Source organism: Salmo trutta, chromosome 33 (assembly GCF_901001165.1).
Source record: "Salmo trutta chromosome 33, fSalTru1.1, whole genome shotgun sequence".
In the NCBI taxonomy this organism is placed as follows: domain Eukaryota; kingdom Metazoa; phylum Chordata; class Actinopteri; order Salmoniformes; family Salmonidae; genus Salmo; species Salmo trutta.
Genome location: NC_042989.1, coordinates 8352063 through 8365139, shown reverse-complemented (window position 1 = coordinate 8365139; position 13077 = coordinate 8352063). Strand labels below are relative to the sequence as shown.

At 41.4% G+C, this 13077-nt stretch overlaps 2 long non-coding RNA genes across 2 annotated transcripts in view; one reads left to right on the top strand and one right to left on the bottom strand.

Annotated features, from left to right (window-relative positions):
- The window catches only part of LOC115172321 (uncharacterized), a 65918-nt gene that overhangs the window by 24413 nt on the left and 28428 nt on the right, over positions 1–13077 (top strand). The gene's annotated exons all lie outside the window — the stretch shown is intronic.
- On the bottom strand, positions 11927–12253 carry LOC115172320 (uncharacterized). The gene is made up of 2 exons (XR_003871421.1): positions 12120–12253; positions 11927–12041 (listed from the first exon to the last, which is right to left on the bottom strand). It is a non-coding gene; the product is annotated as an uncharacterized LOC115172320 (long non-coding RNA).

Here is a 13077-nt window from a genome sequence, read left to right as displayed (position 1 = left end):
GATCTGCAGAGATGAATGCGAGAAACTCCCAAATACAGTGTATGGAATATGTTTGGAGAAGTATCGGAGTCAGGCACAGGACACAGGGATGAGTGCAAACAAAACGTGTTTACTCAAAACCACAATAAACTTCTCCCACAGCAAAACAACAGGGTTGGGAGAAACACCTCCAACAACCACAAAACATGAACAATCACGGACAAGACAAACAGGGAAGCCAGAGGGTTAAATAATGAACATAATCAGGGAATCATAAACAGGTGTGTATAATAAAGAGAAAACCAAACGAAAACGGAAACATAGATCGGTGGCGACTAGTAAGCCGGTGACATCGACTGCCGAACGCCGCCCGAATAAGGAGAGGGGCCGACTTCGGCGGAAGTCGTGACATACAGGTGTGCCAAGCTTTTAGCGTCATACCCAAGAAGACTCAAGGCTGTAGTCGCTGCCAAAGGTACTTCAACAAAGTACTGAGTAAAGGGTCTGAATACTTATGTAAATGTAATATTTCCGTTTTTTATTACAAATGAGCAAAAATGTATAAAAACCTGTTTTTGCTTTGTCATTATGGGGTATTGTGTGTAGATTGCTGAGGAAAAACAAAAAATGAATCCATTTTAGAATAAGGCTGTAACGTAACAAAATGTGTAAAAAGTCAAGTGGTCTGAATACTCTCCGAAGGCACTGTGTATATATCTTTCGGTATATAGTTTTTGTTTAAAATTATTATTTAATTGTTATAATTATTAGACAGTTGCTACCATATTTTTCTTGTTACTAAGTATTATTTGTTTATTTTAATTTGTACATTTGGACACTCTTGAAAATGAAAATCTGAAGAGGTTTCAACCTGCAAAATGTCAAAATTTGTTTATTACGCCCTCTTTTTTAAAAATGTCATAAAAGAGCCAAATTGTTGGGATAGTGTAATGAGACCCCTGAAATCTGGAATCTGCTCTCATCAAGTGTAGACTTGTTTAATTATGACTTTATTCCATAACCTGATCTCTCTGCACGCCACAGCATTGTTTTTGGCAAGTGTATGATGGTGTGTGTGTGTGTGTGTGTGTGTGTGTGTGTGTGTGTGTGTGTGTGTGTGTGTGTGTGTGTGTGTGTGTGTGTGTGTGTGTGTGTGTGTGTGTGTGTTTGTGGTATCATCGCCTGAGAGGTTTCAAAATCATGTGTTAGACATGAAAAAGAAGTGGTATTATGATTTGTATGCATAGTAGTAAATCCTGCAAGCCATGTCCCTGAGAGAACTGTGTATCTGCCAGATAGAGAGACAGGGAGGGAGGGAGAGAGACAGGGACAGAGACAAACAGAGACAAATATAAGACAGAGAGATAGAGAAACACAGAGAGAGAGAGAGAGAGACAGAGAGAGAGAGAGAGAGAGAGACAGAGACAGAGACAGAGACAGAGACAGAGACAGAGACAGAGACAAATATAACATCTACATGGACAGGGAGGTTTTAATAGCATTATTGTTGCATTTGTCTTTGTCCTCTACTCGTTGTCCTGGAAGTTACTCTAAGAGGTTTTTGTTCCTCGCCAGCTCTCTTTTTGGGAAGCCACACATCCTCCGAGGCAGATCTGATATCGCTGTCTGAGTGGTGGATAACATCTAGGAGCAGTATGTCTGTCTGTACCAAGCCCTTCCCTCCCTGGGGTGGAACTGCCTGCCTGCCAGTGCCAAACTCAGCATTAAAATATGATTTTGATGGCCATTATTAAGATAATGATCTTGTGCATCTGGCAGCAGATTACATTGATACCACGGAACACTAGGACTGCATCCTAAATGGCACCCTATTTCCTACGTAGTGCACTACTTTTGACCAGAAAAAGTAGTGCACTATGTGAGGAATAGGGTGCCATTTGTGATGCAACCTGGGAACAACTGTCCTTTCTAGTGACTCTCCACACATTCAAAGTGACTGATTAAAAGATTTGCTCTTGCCCAGGCAAGTGTTATGATCCGGCGGGCATGGCTGTATTCCAAGTGGTACTCTGTTCCCTACATAGTGCACTACTTTTGACCAGGACCCATAGGGTTTGGTCAAAAGTAGTGCACTATGTAGGGAATACAGTGCCATTTGCAGACCCGGCACCTGGATAAAGTGACTAAGGGGGCAGTTGAAATCAGCGAGGGGGCTACATCAGCAAGGGGTTTCTTGCTTTGGAATTATATTGAATTCTGCTTATATCACGCTATACCACAATAAACATGAATTTCAAGTGCAGAGACACCGAGATCATTGAGTACTTTTGAAGTGAATGGTTGGGAGAAATCGGTAGCCGATCTCAGCTCCCCTGTATCCAGTGCTTGACTTGGCCCGGAGCTGTCCGGAGATTGCGCAGATTGAAAATGCGTCTGCCTGAATGCGCCTGATGCATGATTTCAAGTTGTCAAATTAGGGGTCATAAGGTAATTAAAAACAAAGCAATTCATGAAGGCACATTTTTAAATATTATCAACCACTTACAAATCTACATTATAGACATAATCAGAATGACACTTCAGTGTGTGTATGTGTGTGCTTCGTATGTGCTAGTGCTGGGTGGGCCGTTGCTGAGTGGGCCGTTGCTGAGTGGGCCATTGCCCAAAGAGAGAGAGCACAATATTTCAGCAGCAGGTATAAAAGAATGACAGACTAACTAGATAGCCAACTCAAAACATAACTCGCTAGTTAACTATAGTTAACTAAGCATTCATGTTGTTGTTGCCTTTCCACCGGTACTGTAGACAGCCTAAATTAATCTGCACCTTTGGGAAGCTGGGGTTCCCCTCTATTAACACTAGCCATGTCATTGCATAATTGACAAATTTACATTTACATTTTAGTCACTTAGCAGACGCTCTTATCCAGAGCGACTTACAGTAGTGAATACATAAATTTCATTTCATGCATTTTTTTTTATTTCCTTTTTTTTTGTATATTTTTTTTTTACTTGCATAGATGTCCCCTGAAACATTAATATTAGAGCCTTATATATAAACATGTCTAGGTAGATACCTTGCTTTGAATAGCCTACCTTATTCATTTCATCCCTGATTCATTTTATAAAAACACAAGTATTTGGTTGTAATATTTTGGTGGCAACCATCCTCCAGGCTAGCTACTGGTCTAACCACATTGTAGCCTAAACATTAGCTGCTCAACAGGAACTTGATAAGCAGACTTGGGTATTTCAGGGCTGTATAAAAAGCAACGCCTGCACATCCAGGAGCTCTCCAGATGGAGTGTAGACCACATGATCATAAGATGAGACTAACAGTGTAGTTCTACTTTGTGCGTGTGTGCGTGTGTGCGCGTGCGTGCGTGCGTGCGTGCGTGTGTGTGTGTGTGTGTGTGTGGGGGGGGGGGGGTGTTAAATGCCTTGATCAAGGACACAGCAGTAGGAGATGGTAGGCTTACATGGGATCAGACACAGCAGCCTTCCAGTGTCAATAATGCTTACTTTTTCTTGTAGGCTATAATACTAGTCATGACAATGTTGTTAAAAGTCATGGAGAAGTCATGGAAATGTGTATGAGCCCTTTATAGCATAATGTCATTTGTGAATTTTGGTGAACATGGTCTAATGGGACGATTTGGAAAAAGACAGCTCCTGCAATTCTTTCGTTCAGTCAAGCACTGGCTGTATTCAGCGTAAATGAAGGTCCTTCTAGCAGTCTTAAGGACAAAGATTGAACAGGAGGCAGGCAAGTAGAGGTACAAATGAGTGTTGGATTTATTTACACAGTGCAGGTGTTTCAAAGATGACAGTGATATTTACAAATATATACTGTATAGATAGTTCTGACTTTAAAATGTTTTTGTACTTTTACCCCCCAATTGGTAGTTACAGTCTTGTCCCATTGCTGCAACTCCGCTACGGACACCAGAGAGGCAAAGGTTGAGAGCCATGCATCCTCCGAAACACGACCCTGCCAAGCCGCACTGGATCTTGACACACTGCTCACTTAACCCAGAAGCCAGCCGCACCAATATGTCCGAGGAAACACCATCCAACTGGCAACTGGAGTCAGCTTGCAGGCACCCAGCCCACCACAAGGAGTGGGCTGGGGCTGGGGTGCCAATGGGACAAGGAAATCTAGGCTGGCCAAACCCTCTCCTAACCCAGACAATGCTGGGTCAATTGTGCGTTGCCTCATGGGTCTCCCGGTCACAGCCAGCTGTGACACAGCCTGGGATTGAACCCGGGTCTGTAGTTACACCTCAAGACCTTAGACCACTGCGCCACTCGGTAGGCCCTTGCAAAACCTGTCTTAACCAATAAAGCACAGGTGTGGTCTACCAGGCTCAGATACAGCCTCCCTTTGAGTTACCCAAAAAGTGGACTAACAAGAACATCCCCAAACAGGAACTTAAATACATTTTGGCCATACCTATTATTGGTGCTCAGGCCATGTATATCTATGCACACTGAAACATTAAAGATGATGAACAGTCAAAATCCTGTTTTTCATGAAATTGGATGATTTTTGGATGAAACCAGATCAAAGTATGATGACCAAAGTATGAAAAATTAATTTTGCTTCTACATTGATAAAGTTTTATCATAAAGTTACTAATCCCTCCCCCATGTCAAATGCTTGGATTCAGAAGATGGGAATATTAATATTAAGGTATAGGGTGATATCACCCTAACTCTCATTTTAATACACCAATGGTAGCATGATGTTTTCTTACCTAATTTAAATAAGTACCGCCTTGTAATCAATATCAAAGAAGGCATGTTTTTTTTATTTCACCTTTATTAACCAGGTAGGCTAGTTGAGAACAAGTTCTCATTTACAACTGCGACCTGGCCAAGATAAAGCAAAGCAGTGCAACACAAACAACAACACAGAGTTACACATGGAATAAACAAACATACAGTCAATAACACAGTGGAAAAAGTCTATATACAGTGTGTGCAAATGAGGTAAGGGAGGTAAGGCAATAAATAGGTCATAGTGGCGAAATAATTACAATTGAGCAATTAAACGCTGGAGTGATAGATGTGCAGAAGATTAATGTGCAAGTAGAGATACTGGGTTGCAAAGGAGCAAAGATAAATAAATAAATAACAGTATGGGGATGAGGTCGTTGGATGGGCTATTTACAGATGTGCTATGTACAGGTGCAGTGATCTGTGAGCTTCTCTGACAGCTGGTGCTTAAAGTTAGTGAGGGAGATATGAGTCTCCAGCTTCAGTGATTTTTGCAATTTGTTCCAGTCATTAGCAGCAGAGAACTGGAAGGAAAGGCGGCCAAAGGAGGAATTGGCTTTGGGGGTGACCAGTGAAATAAACCTGGGTGCTGCTATGTTGACCAGTGAGCTGAGATAAGGCGGGGCTTTACCTAGCAAAGACTTATAGATGACCTGGAGCCAGTGGGTTTGGCGATGAATATGAAGCGAGGCCAGCCAAAGAGAGCATACAGGTCGCAGTGAAGGGTAGTATATGGGGCTTTGGTGACAAAATGGATGGACCTGTGATAGACTGCATCCAATTTGCTGAGTAGAGTGTTGGAGGCTATTTTGTAAATGACATAGGATGGTCAGTTTTACGAGGGTATGTTTGGCAGCATGAGTGAAGGATGCTTTGTTGCGAAATAGGAAGCCGATTCTAGATTTAATTTTGGATTGGAGATGCTTAATGTGAGTCTGGAAGGAGAGTTTACAGTCTAACCAGACACCTACGTATTGTGTATTTCGTGCTTGTCCACATATTCTAAGTCAGTTTGCGTAGGGGCGTGGTTTATATAGCTAAATAGCTACTCTACTGGTGCCAAAATTTTACTGCAGGGTGTCAGAAAATATTATATTATATTAAAGTTTCACTATTTACCTACAGCAAAGATACTTATAGGTCTCCCCTTTCATCTGTGTCTGGTATTAGCTAGTTACTGGATAGCTACTGTAGGTCTTCAGCTAGCATGGAACAAAAGGATGGGAAGGGTCGTTCAAAACTCTGATGCAGTTGTCATGTCAACACACCCGTCAGTGTTGCGTGAACCACATCACAAGAGACATGCTAAATGGGAGATGTATAAAAAACGTATGCAATTTCAATACTGTTTGAGTTGGTTTGTGTATCACCAAATTAGCTTGAGATGATTTTACTGCAACACTGCTCGTTGCATCCAAGTTTCTTGACATACAGAACTATAGTTTTGGCAAGGTGGTTAGGACATCTACTTTGTGCATGACAAGTAATTTTTCCAACAATTGTTTACAGACAGATTATTTCACTTATAATTCACTGTATCACAATTCCAGTGGGTCAGAAGTTTACATACACTAAATTGACTGTGCCTTTAAACAGCTTGGAAAATTCCCGAAAATAATGTCATGCATTTAGAAGCTTCTGATAGGCTTATTGATCTAATTTGAGTCAATTGGAGGTGTACCTGTTGATGTATTTCAAGGCCTACCTTCAAACTCAGTGCCTCTTTGCTTGACATCATGGGAAAATCAAAAGAAATCAGCCAAGACCTCTGGTTCATCCTTGGGAGAAATTTCCAAATGCCTGAAGGTACCACATTCATCTGTAGTATGCAAGGATATACACCATGGGACCACGCAGCCATCATACCACTCAGGAAGGAAACGCGTTCTGTCTCCTAGAGATGAACGTACTTTGGTGCAAAAAGTGCAAATCAATCCCAGAACAACAGCAAAGGACCTTATGAAGATGCTGGAGGAAACAGGTACAAAAGTATCTATAGTCACAGTAAAACTAGTCCTATATCGACATAACCTGAAAGGCCGCTCAGCAAGGAAGACGCCACTGCTCAAAAATCGCCATAAAAAAAGCCAGACTACGGTTTGCAACTGCACATGGGGACAAAGATCGTACTTTTTGGAGAAATGTCCTCTGGTCTGAAGAAACAAAAATAGAACTGTTTGGCCATAATAACCATCGTTGTTTGGAGGAAAAGGGGGAGGCTTGCAAGCCGAAGAACACCATCCCAACCGTGGTGCACGGGGGTGGCAGCGCCATGTTGTGGGGGTGCTTTGCTGCAGCAGGGACTGGTGCACTGCACAAAATAGATGGCATCATGATGTAGGAATGATGAAGAAACATCTCAAGACATCAGTCAGGAAGTTAAAGCTTGGTCACAAATGGGTCTTCCAAATGGACAATGACCCCAAGCATACTCCAAAAGTTGTGAAAAATGGCTTAAGAACAACAAAGTCAAGGTATTGGAGAGGCCATCATAAATTCTGTCCACCAATTGACAAACAACAAACAACAAACCCGACTCAGTTACACCAGCTCTGTCAGGAGGAATGGGCCAAAATTCACCCAACTTATTGTGGGAAGCTTGTGGAAGGCTACCCGAAACATTTGACCCAAGTTAAACAATTTAAAGGCAATGCTACCAAATACTAATTGAGTGTATGTAAACTTCTGTCCCACTGGGAATGTGATGAAAGAAATAAAAGCTGAAATAAATCCTTCTCTCTACTATTATTCTGACATTTCACATTCTTAAAATAAAGTGGTGATCCTAACTGACCTAAGACAGGGAATTTTTACTAGGATTAAATGTCAGGAATTGTGAAAAACTGAGTTTAAATGTATTTGGCTAAGGTGTTTGTAAACCTCCGATTTCAACTGTATGTGTTTCAAAGAGCTGTTAGTCTAGGTGAGCTCATGAATTTAAGCTTCCCGCTCACTCAGCCTGTCTTTTCAAACTTCCTGTTAGTTAGCCATGAGAGAAATAAAAAAGTATATATCCCCCAAAAATGTTATGGGTGGTATTTGAATCACTCATAAGGCTATTTTACAGAGGAATCAGAATGACTGTTCGGGACCTTTAACCGGACTCATGCTCTCCAGACAAAGACAATGAAGAAATTGACAGTAAACTGGTAAATATAATTAAATAAACCAAAAGTTTGTGAGCAGTTTGTGAGATCTCCAAACAACGTTTCCACTTGGAGAACGAGAATGGTATGAATGTATATTGTATTTAATGAATTATCAAAATGTCCATAATCAAACATCCTAAATTATTGGGGGAATATGTTGGGATTAATAGTAAATTCACTAATGAACATATATTTCATGGGGCATTGATAAACACTGACAAACACAATTGACACAATTGACACATGTGCAAAAGTCCCCTTATTCTGGTCTCGACATTTTAAATGACGCTCAAGACGCTTTCCTCACACATAAGCAGTAATCACAAACGTTCTCAGAACGTAGCAGTGGTCATTTTTCCTTCAACTGAAATCATTATGGTTCAGTATTGCTAACCATCCCCTTTAAAGAACGGCACATTCCAAACGAGCAGTGGGCACATGATACATATTGACCAACATGGTATGCCTGTTTGGTGAATGAAGATTGGCGGAGCAAAGAAAGGAACATCATAGCAGTTGCCCCGAGGCAGATGAACACTTTGACCAGGCCCTAAACACTGTCCACTAACTTTTTGGCGATGCGGGGGCACGCACTTCCCCGTATGGGCCTTTGTTGAAGCAGGTAAGGGAGCATTCTCTCCTGAACAACGCACAGTGGACACTGGTTGTCTGCAGACCCCTAAGCAGCGACACAACTTCCGTGCCACACCCTGGAACATTTTGTGGCACAGTCATTTTCTCTCCAAGCCCTGCGAAAGGATCAGAGCACACCCTCTCTCGTCTCCAGGCTTTGAAGAGAGTACGGTCATAATCAATTAAGAGTCAGTCAATGTCGGGATGAAAACCTCACACACCCCATCATAGGGCAGACACTCCTGCAGAGCGCCTCCCAAAGGAACAGCAGAGGAGCAGGAAGGAGACAGTTTGGCCTCCAACACGGTGTCCTCACCATGGACCCGACTGGTAAACTTGACCCCACCCTTATAAATCTAAATAAAATATTACAGGCGGAAGAGTATCACATTATTCACTTATTGTGCCACAGAGATGAGAAGTGTTTTATTTCCTGCTTTTTACGTAAACCCAAAACAGTCATTTCCATAACCCCCCTAAACACACCGCCGTGTGCTCTGTCCATTGTGCGGACACAGCACAGAGGAGATACCGAATTTTTTGGTGCCAAACCGTCACTCAATCCTTCTACATAAAACTAAAACTGAGGGGGTTTAAACTGAGAGTGCTAAGCCCCCTTTAGCCACCTCGTGGAACCGGATACCGCCATTGGCACACAACCCATGTGTGGCCACAGCTACATCCATGCATGTCACAATAGCTATTTGTTCATTCAATGTAACGCGTCTCACAGAAGTATAAGTAATATAGTGTAATAGGAGATCACAACATAGTCACACACAAAAATATGAACAATATGATGATATAAGAACAATAGCTAATAGAATTATATCTGTTCCAGATAACTGCTCCGAGCTGACTGTTCCTTAGGCGTATCACGTGGCAAAGGCACGTTACTTAGCAATTTCGTCACTTGAAAACGGGCACACTGGCCTGTGGCAGGGATGGCAATATTTGAGGTGTGTCTTTAAAAACAAGCGCAAAAGTGACAATTTCATGCAGCGCGACTGGGAAGTGTTAAGACCCACCAAAAGCAGGTCTTAACGGTAACGCAGTTGGTAATGGCATGAATTTGGAGAGCGGAAGCGCAGCCTATCCAGCCATGACGCACAGTGCCCACGGAACGAGAGATGTGCATTTCGTGCCTGTGAATCTCGTATTTAGAAACATTAAAAAACGATTGGTTTCCCCCCATTCCGTTTCATTTGATTAAAAATCAAGCATAACCTACCCTCCCCTTTATCAAGGCTGGATTAGCAGCTTCACATAGGTGCACCTTTTTCTTCTGGCTGTGCATTAGCAATTTAGACATATTGTCATTGTTTTAAAAAACAGATTGCTTGTTTTTGTTTCATTTGATTAAAAAAAACCTTCACTGTCCTTCCGAATGCTATGTTTAACAATATATTTCCATATTGAAGCAACACTGTAAAAAAATTACGTTGATTCAACGTACAATTGTAAGGCATCCAGGTGCAATAGGATTGTGAGTTCGCTCATCATTTGAGCATATAGCTGAACCAACATACAGTCCATTCTGAAGTTGAATTGTACATTCACTCCAATTGGAATTTTAGGTTAAGTGAACATCCAATTTGCATATTTCCCTGTGTTATTAAACTCTTTATGACAATGCATTACATATATCCGAATGCCTTTCTTTGAGGGATTAGTTCAACCGTAATGCAGTGGTCTGAAACTCCTGGTTTACTGAACGTACAATTGTAAGGTAACCAGCTGCAATAGGATTGTGAGGTTATTCAAAATTTGGGCATAAAGCTGAACCAACATATGGTGTGGCCTTCCAAAGGCAAACATGAATTTGTAATTTTAAGCATTTTCAAGTTCAGCTCACTTCGAGCAGAGTTTTGTTACGTGAACAAACTTTAACACATTAGCTCAAATTATTGTCAATTTTAAGTCCACTCAACTCACACTGATTAAAGAATGACTGAACTTTCTGATTTGGCCTTGTTTTGAAGCTTGGTAATAAAGAAATGCTAGAGGCCATGACTGAAGCAATACGAGAGTTGTCTTGGGTGTGTGGTTTGATGTGGGTGTTTCTTGGGTGTTTCTTTGCCATTCAATCACATCAAACTATAGCAGTAGTGAGTACAGCCAGGTAAGCTAAGCTAACTTTGCTATGGAGAGAACAACGTTTTGAAGTTGAGGACTTCTCCCTTTGACTGACTCGCCATCTCAAGATTGTCAGCTAATTCAGTTCTATGTGTAGGCTAAAGCCTGTGCTGACCTTGTGTTTAGTCAAGCTGAAAGCAGCTAGCTTGCATAGCTTGAGGATAGCTGCAGCTGGCTAGACTAGCTGATATTTATCTGTCAAACCAGTTATGGCAAGATATGAGCCAGTGTCTAATGTGTTTCATAAGACACCTGTTCTGAAACACTTTGTTATGAAAGTAGCTTACAACTTATTTTCAAAGTTTCATTACCTCATGTAAAGACATGTTACCGTAGAAAACACAATATTCTATAACTGGCTAGTTTAGTCTCTTCTCGTTTCTCCTTATGTCCATTGTTAGATCTTTCCCGGGGGACAAATTCGAGAACTACTAATATCCCTACAGGTGTTGGATACATGTTGAAATTGCACAAACATCGCCCAGCTTGAATGTAGATACATTTATCAACTAAAAATATATGTGTGTGTTTGTGTTACAAAGGCAAAACATTTTATGCTGTAAATATCATTTTTATGTGCTTATAAGTATGCCTACAGTTAACTAGCAAACACAAATAATTTGCGAGTAGAGTACAATTTCAGCTGTCTAACCAGAACAAGAATGGGGTTATATTTGTCTATATGGCCAAATCCAAGGATTTGGCTGTCTAACCATACACTAACATGCACAGTTCTCTGGGCGAGGTTTTGTCTTCAAGTCTCCAGTGGGTGATGAAGTCCCTTCCATCTATGTAATGTATTACAGGTTATGGACAGGTGCAGTCAGTTGGCAAGAGGGGTGGAGTGCATGACACTCCATCCTGGAAATGACAGGGTTTGCTTCAACCCAGGCAGAGTTCAATAACTACAGGCAGATGTGAGATGCAGGAGGATGGCACTCTTCTCATACCACTCTGTAGGCAACTCCAGGAGGAAGCTTTGCATCGGTCAGTAGCCCACAGAGTAATATGAGAAGAGTGCAATTGCTGGACTTATGTAGATATCAAAACATTTTGTTTGGCCTAATGTTCAAGCGTAACAGCTCCATGTACAATAAACCATACTTCACATAATACTGTAGAAACAGGGTTCTGCTAATATAACAATATGCAAATATTATACTTCCCATGTATGGGGTCCCATATAAGACAGGAGTACCCTGACGTGTTTGAGGAATACACAGCCCCCCCACACCCAATTGATAGTACCATTCGATTCAATAATTACAAAAAATTATAAAAAGTTAAAGATGTGTCTTGTATTATTTTAATGCTGAGTTCAATGCCTCTCCCAATTCAGACATCAGGAGGAACCTGTCTTTCAGTAATTGGACTCCATTTCCAAAGCATCTCTTCTGTCCTGCATCTGTAGAAAAGCGAGGAAGAGTTGATGAGTGACATGTATTGTACGGGTGATATTATTAAACTGTGTTATTAGTATCACCTTTTGTCCCTTCTGAGGTGTTGGCTAATGCCTGATGGGCATGGCAGCATAGACCAGCTCCATGCCTCTCTAATCACAGATACTGGTCATGAAGGAGCCCGACTTCAGCTCCTACAGTATATCTGACCCAGCTCCTATATCACAGAGGGAAAGAGAGAGAGAAATACTGTCACCATACAGTCATGGAAGCCAACAGTAAATACACGGTTGAACATAGCCAATCACAGATCCTGATTCACAGCTAATTCACAAGGGAAATGTGCCAGCATGGCACTGACTGGTTGGCATTATTCACTCCGCCAGGGGTAGTCCATTGGCAAAGTGGAAAGGGCAACTTCTTAGAACATAAAAGACACACAGCATTGATTACATTTTCAATGGTGGTTAGGTCAATTCCAGGAGAGATAGTATTTTGACCATTAACTAGATCAAATGTGATCAACCTGATTCAAGTGTCCCCCATCACCCTGAAATAGGACTGGTGTCTGGCCTCAGCCTTCTGTAACAGCTCCTGATATGGGGGTTCCCACGATGCTGCTGAACAACAAATCCAGCAGGTTTTGTATGTAGGTGTATGTGAATTAAATAAAATATCATCAGTCAATAAACATATAGCGAGAAAAATTACTTTCTATAGTTTGGAAGTAATGTATATGCTAATAGAGGGACTGTAACTACAGAATAGATTCAGGCTGGTGATCCTGTTACTATGGAACTAGCTGTGTACATTGTTGAATGCTTGCTGATGCGTTTTGCTATTTGCTGCTGGAGCCATAGCTATCTATATTTGTAATAGACAAGCACAAGACTTCATTTTATTTTTGCCCTAGAAAATACACTATAAACCTTTATGAGAACAGGCATGGTGTTTTGGGTTAGCAGACGAAGCCCCCGAATGCTAGCTGGTTAAGTTAACTAACCCGGATTAGCAAATTAGATAGCTATCAAAATCTTTGTC